Raw genomic sequence first — 7448 nt, 5'->3', positions numbered from 1 at the left:
CTTAGGCATGGGCGCCTGGGGGAGGTGGGGAGGTGGGGGGGGAGGGGCTCAGTCAGTTAAGTGTCTGACTTTGGCTCAGGTCATGATCTTGCAGTTCATGAGTTTGAGTCCTGCGTCAGGCTCTGTGCTGACAGCTCAGAGCCTGGAGCCTGCTTTGGATTCTGTGTCTTCCTCTCTCTGCCTCTCCGCTACTCATACTTATCTCTGTCTCTGTCTCAAAAGTAAATAAACATTAAAAAAAATTTTTTTAATCCTCAGGCAAAAATATACCATACTTCCTACATTTTAAAAATGCACATTTCCACATTTTAGCGTATCTGAAATTGAGATTAGCCTTAAAAGCGTTTCGTATACTTAATCTGTTATTTCAGTGGTACATCTTACAGCTGATTGCTTCCCACAATACAAAAATTTATGGTACATAAATGAGAACTAAATAACTCTTTTAAAACAGTGACTATTATAGAAAACACATAGCTTTTATTTAAAACTGATGACATAAAAAATTATACAGCCAGAGAAATAATAAAGTGTTTTATTATTTTAACCTAAAATCTAAAGTGTTTTAAAATTTTAATCTAAAATCTTTAATGTTGGAAAATCAAATAAGAATCTCAGTGAGAAGATTGTAATAAGATGTATATCTTTAAAAAAAGATCGAAACTGATATAAACCTGTATAATGAGTTTTGCAAAAGGATTTGTTATATTAACTCATACTGCCATGGAAAATATAAGTAATTTGTGTAAACCAAATTAAGCAATTTCCTACATCAGCCAAAGATTCCATTACTAGTCATTGATCTGACATTTAAATAGTAGGCTAAAGAACCAGTATCATTGTGAAATGGAATAGTCTACAAGTAAACTTCAATATTGTGTTCTTAATGCCTTTAGTAGACCATGAAAAGAGTTTAGAAAACCAGAAATGCCCTTATCTTATTTTGTAGAAAATGAGAGTCAACGTAATGGATTTGATTTTGGGTAAAGCTTCACCATCTAAACTTAAAATACTACTTTAATGGAAACTCTGAATCTTTATCTACACTTATGGTCAATTCTTAAGAAAAATAGCAGTAGGCTGATTCAGTTTTGTGTGGCCTCTTATCTCCTCCACGTATACTGTCCAAGCTTGCTTGTTTTTCTAGAAAGAATATGTATTAAAAGGAACACGTTTTTCACAATTGAGAAAGCATCCTGACTTTTGGAGGGCTGATATCTAACCTTGGGAAGGCTGCTCTGTGAAACTGCTTATCTGTAAGGTACAGGCAAAGATAACCTTCTAGCTTTGTTTTAATAAATAAATGTTACAGAAATGTTATCCTTTTCATGTCAGACATGCAATAAGTGTTAGTATTTACCTATCTGGGTGCTATGAATTTTTTCATATTTCGTGTAGTTATTTTGCCTTCAAATAAACAGGATCAGGCTTGATCAAATCAGTACAGGAAAATAATATTTTTCTGCTATATAAACTATTTTTGCTACATTGTCACAGTGCATAGAAAAGATAAATATATTTTATTATGTTGCAGAAAAATATCTAGAATTTCTGTAGATAACCTTTAGAAATGCAAGAATTTGTGCAGAAATTTGCTTTTCTTTTTATTTTTCCTAGATATTTCCTACAGTTTCAAACTAAAATTTCACCTGAGCTTAATCCAAGATGTATCAAAACAATGACCAGTAAAAAGATTTATAATTAACTTATCATGTATAATGAAGTTTATTTCTATATGGTCACTTCCAACATAAATACCTCAGTCTTTTCCATCACCTTTCAAATTAATTTTTTTTACTGTTGGTGAATTCTATAAATAGGAGTCATGAAATGGGTAATCAATGAATTTCCAGACAATATAAGCCAAAGAAATATACGGGAGAAGGAAAGAGAAAGAAGAAAGAAGGAAGGGAAAGAAGGTGGAAAACAAGTGAGGGGCAGAGAGAAGATGAGGGAGAGGGAGAGAGAGAGAGACATTGAGAGAAAGAGAGAAAGGTGGGGAATAAGCAGAGTAAAAAGCCATTGTTCAGCATTGAGTATCTGCTATGAAAGTTTTACTCAGTTATCTTTCAGAAGCAACTATTTTTCTGTCTGATATTTGGTAAGGACTGTTCTAAATTTAAGGCAATTACAGCAAGAACATAAGAATTTCTGCAGTTTGCCTCCAACACCCAGGCCTTTTAGCAGATCTCTAGTCAAGAAGCATCTCCTCAGAGAGGCCTCCGAACATCTCACTGAACAATGGCAACCGCACTGCTCTCTATTTAACTCCTTCTTGTGTCTGCTTCTCTATATAGCACTGAGCACTACCTGAAAGAATTATGTGTGATTTTGTGTTCTGTCTCCTGTTCTAGAAAATCTAGGGATACCGAGTTTTGTTATTCACTTTTCCACTATATTCCAATACCTAGAACAGTGCTAGATAAATAGTAGGGACTCCGTACAACCCTGGTGAATGACTACAAGAAAGTGACTGCAGCACAGTCCAGGGAAGAGGAAAACAGCGTGAGACGAAGATCATCTAGGCTGAGAAGAGTCAAGAAGCAGCAAAGTTGCAGTCATTCCAGAAGCAAAACAAAATCCACCATTATATTGAAACAGAGGTTTTACCAATTTCTAGAGAGGAAGAATTATAAATTTATATCAGGAACCCCTCTATGTAGTTTTTAATGTATTTTTCTATTTGTTTTTATGCTTAAACCACTACGGTAATCAATGTACAGTTCTTCATCTACAAAATGGATCAACCATTTTTGATGAATGTCTTCTGTTGTATTTACAAAGGCATGTATTAAATCATTCTTTCAGACATTGCTTTAAATGCATGTTTGAACTTGACCATAACTTAACAACTGTAGTCATGCCACTGGTGCCCAGAGAAGACAAACCTTTAAAACATGGTACATTAGCAATACCTTCAGAGTGCAAACCAACACACAGATTGTTTTGCCAGTTGGTTGTGAACTTTGACTTGGTGGGACACAGAAAAGGAGTCATTGCCATGCCTTTTCCTTCATAAACCTCAAGTTGCAACTGAAACTGTTACCAGAACCTTCTTCAAGAGGCTCAGAAAACAAAACAAAGGAGAAGAGAAACATGGCTTTATATGGTTGATCTTTCTTAAGTTCTTACTATGTGCTGAGCATGGATTTACATCCTCAAAATAATCATATATAATTCTCATTAACAATGAGGCTATAAGTTTAGAAATGTAAATGCTCATCCAAGTTCACACACACAGAATGATGAATCTGGGGTTTAAACCCAAACACCATCAAAAGATCAGTGACGAAACCCACTCTTCACAATGTTCCTATCCGGTGTACACACAATTCATTTAAAATATTCCACAACGATCTTTAGAACCTTAACAGAAGTCCATGGGGGAAGAAGGGAAGGGGAAACAAAATAGTTACAAACAGAGAAGGAGGGAGGCAAACCACAAGAGACTCTTAAACACAAAGAACAAACTGAGGGTGGATGGGGAGTGGGGGAGAGGGAAAACAGGTGATGGGCATTGAGTAGGGCACTTTTTGGGCTGAGCACTGGGTGTTGTATGTAAGCCAATTTGACAATAAATTATAATAAAAAATATTCCATAACGAATTCTGCAATAGTGATCATCTCTAGTGCATAGTTCTCTTTCTTGTTTGAATTGGATGCTTTTGTTTCTTCAAAGAGTTAATCTACTCCCACAGAACACTGGACATATTTTTAAAGGTCAAAACTAAATTCAAAATACGATTCATTGTAAATAAGTTTGTTGTAGAACCTGGCACTAAAATGAGTTATAAGTCTATTTCTCCTATAGTTTGTACAGAGACCCAATTAATATTGTTTCACTGAATAAGAAGTTACTGCAAAAGAGAATTCAAAAGGCTGTTTGCCTACCTGCAGATTGTAAGTATGTTTTACATTCTCCAGCATGAGCACAATTTTAAGCAACATGAAGCAGGTTCTTTCCCAGCAGAAGCTTCTATTTTCTCAAAATAATAACAGCATTGATTAATTGATGACTCTTTTTTTTTAAATCATTCATATTAACAAGACCTATAAATATATTCCCATAAAATGCCATCTATTTCTCTGTATTCTCAAAAATACATTTTTAGAGGCTAGTAGAGAAAATGTTCTTCATACTGGGAAGGTTCCCAGCCCTTTGTTGATATGATACAGTGAAAAGACCACTAAACCAAACAATAAAATTTTTAAAAATAAGGAAAAAATATTGTCTCTGACATCAAATAGAAGTCTGCAGTAATTAGTCTGTGCCTCAATTTCCCCCTTTTGTAAAGAGGATAAAACACTGATGTCACTTTTTTTTTCATCTGAATTCCACCCTCTCCCCAATTCCCCCACTTCTACTTAGAAAATTGTAACCAATAAAGTCCAACTGAAATGCTCCCTTTTGTTTCTATAACATTCATTCAGCCTCACCTCTGCCATTTGAACTGGATTACAATGGCATTATACATACCTCTCTCTTGAAATATAATATTACATGATAGAATAGAATATAGTATAAAAGATTTTTTTTCACATTTATTCCTTGATAGATATAAGCTCTTTGAGCAAAGCAAAACAAACAAACAAACAAAACCCACCGTAGAACATATAACTTTAATATCCCTTCACAGTCCTTAACTTTAAGTATTAAAAAAAAGTACTTATACTAGTTATACTGCTGGAAGTATTAATAGTGATAGTAATAGATGCTGGGTACTAAGGAGGGCACTTGTGTTGAGCACTGGGTGTTACATGTAAATGATGAATCAATAAATTCTACACTAATACACTAGATGTTAGCTAACTAGAATTTAAGTAAAAACTTGAAACAAACAAAAAAATAATTTTAAAAGTACATCATATTACCATCCTTTTCCTTTCTATGGCAGGAATTTGATTCCTCCGAGAGAAAGGAATGTTAGTGGCTCTCAATAGGTCAGTGACGATACATTACAGCCTCATACAAGTTATGTTTGTTTGTTTTTAAATACCAATGCCAGGTCTCAGAGCAGGACTGTCAAGTTAAGGTCATTTCTTTTTTCTTCCTCCCTCCCACCCACCCTTCCTTCCTTTCGTTTCTTCCTTCCTTCCTTTTCCCCCTCCCTTTCTTTTTCTTTCTCTTTCTTTCTTTCTTCTTTTCTTTTCTTCCTTTCTCTCTCTCTCTCTCTCTCTCTCTCTCTCTCTCTCTCTCTCTTTTTCTTTTAACGGCAGTGGGTAGGAGGGAAGTCTCTAATGTTTACAGGACTGAAGACCATTGTTATAGGGGACCCATTCACTGACCTGGGTTTGAAGAAGGGCTGGAGCAGAGAGGATGCAGCACAGGTAGATGGTGACAGGCGGTTTAACTGTTGGGCTAGTTAACTGGGCATAATGCTTCTGAAAACAAAAAGGATAATTTTAAATTTTAAATTATTATTCCATAATTCGTATACCTTTATCTAGGCTTTTAAGAGGATGGAATCAGACTGTCAGTGCTCCCAATTTTTGTTGTGCAAGTTCATCCAGTTCATGCTCAGTTGAGCTGTTCTTCACTAACACACACTTCAATGAGATGTTTTCTCTTTTCACTAGCAATTCCAATAAATGTTTTCTTATAATTGGCATATTTTTACAAAAAAAATTAATAAAGAAAAAAGTTACTCCCAAAACAAACATTTTAAAATTATTTTATTTGTGGTTTCATATGGTGAACAGGAGTCCTCCCTTCCTCTGCCCTCTGTGCCTTTTGAAATTTGGATACAACCTTTTTCCAACAACAATAAAAAGAAAACATGTTTTCCCTTAATTGTGTCACCCAATCCTTCAGCCATGGTATTGAATGAATTAAGTCTGAGGAAGGCAAACTTTCCTGTTTCATTTTGGAAACCCTGGACTTCATCAGGAACATTTCTCTTAAGGAGATGGGACCGGGCATAAACCTCAGGCACTGTTATGAGTTTCTCTGAGCCCCGTGACCTGCTAGTGCACAACTGGCCATAGTCTTTCCTCTTGGGTCTAATAATATCCTCCATAGGCTTTTACTATCACACTGACAACTTCTTTTTTTTTTTACACTCGTTTACAAGTACTTTCTCCTCTATTACATTATCAACTTTTTGAGGAAACAAATATATACCCAGCACCTGGCACACAGACTAGCACGTGTGATTCAGCACCTGTTGCATTCCAAGGTCCACAAATAAATAAAGTAAGAAAATTCAGATTTTTTTCTTCATTCTTTTCTTGGACTAACTTACTTTTCAGATTTATAATAAAGGGCATCGAGCAATACACAAATCTGGTCAATTACACATTCTCCTTCTTTCTGATTTGTCTTTATTTTCTTTATCATAAGATTCCACAATTTGGGGAAGAATAAGTTGATTCCTTATCAGAATGTTAGAGTTTATAGTCTATTCAGTGCCCCATTCTCAATCTAGTCATTTTTTATTAATATTTCAAGAAAAATAAGAAATACAGGTTTCCATACCAGAAGAACACAAAATGTTAGTTAAAAAAAAAAACTAAGGCTACTTCATATTTATTCTTATTATGTAAAAAATTAATAGCTGAATGACTACAGAGTGTTGAGTGAAAATGTTTATAAATCAGGACTTGTTATTTTTTTTACCCAGAAATCTTGGTGTTTTTTTTTTTTAATTTCTGAAGAAAAATGGGCATATTACATATATAAGGACTAAGGAAATATACCTATGGGCTCAGGATGAAAATATTTCTCAAAGATATACTAGCCATATAACCACTTAATTATGGAATTGAAAATAAGTAGTTTCTGTGAATGTAATTACAAAATTATTCAAATGTTTAAAAATATTGTAAGAGAAGACATAAATTGCAAAACCCAATAATTTAATAAAAAAATTTATTTCACATGTGAGATTAGACTAAGAAAAACAGGAAAAAACAGATGAGAAATACAAAGATGATAACATTTTCCAACAATGAATAAAATAAGAATCAGGTAAGAAGTGAAAGATTAGTATGATACCTTGTCCAAACACTTATGATTAACAAAAAAGAGAAACAAAACGAATGTAATTCTTCTACATTGCTATTGGAAAAAAGAGCAAGAATGAAAAAACTTAGCTTATAAAAAGCCACCTGGGTGGCTCAGTCAATTAAGCGTCCAACTTCGGCTCAGGTCATGATCTCACAGTTCATGGGTTTGAGCCCCACATCGCGCTCAGTGCTGACAGCTTGGAGCCTGGAGCCTGCTTCCGATTCTGCGTCTCCCTCTCTCTCTCTGTTCCTACCCTGCTCTCACTCTGTCTCTCTCTCTATCTCAAAAATAAATAAAGATTTTTTAAAAAATTTAAAAATAAATAAAGATACAAAACACATGGAACAACAAAAGAGTGTAAGAATCATGAATAAATTGAAATAAGTAAAAACTGATAAATCTGATACCATACTATATGCAAATGTTTTAATTCCTCTATCAA

At 34.5% G+C, this 7448-nt stretch overlaps 1 long non-coding RNA gene across 1 annotated transcript in view; it reads right to left on the bottom strand.

Annotated features, from left to right (window-relative positions):
• Positions 1-5265: 5265 nt before the first annotated feature.
• The window catches only part of LOC125165201 (uncharacterized), a 309930-nt gene continuing 307747 nt past the window's right edge, over positions 5266-7448 (bottom strand). Inside the window, exon 4 of the long non-coding RNA XR_007152016.1 lies at positions 5266-5382. This is a non-coding gene — a long non-coding RNA (uncharacterized LOC125165201). The remainder of the gene's footprint in view (positions 5383-7448) is intronic.

This window comes from Prionailurus viverrinus, chromosome B2, assembly GCF_022837055.1.
Source record: "Prionailurus viverrinus isolate Anna chromosome B2, UM_Priviv_1.0, whole genome shotgun sequence".
In the NCBI taxonomy this organism is placed as follows: domain Eukaryota; kingdom Metazoa; phylum Chordata; class Mammalia; order Carnivora; family Felidae; genus Prionailurus; species Prionailurus viverrinus.
Note: the sequence above shows the minus strand (reverse complement) of the source record. Positions and strands in the feature narration are given on the sequence as shown.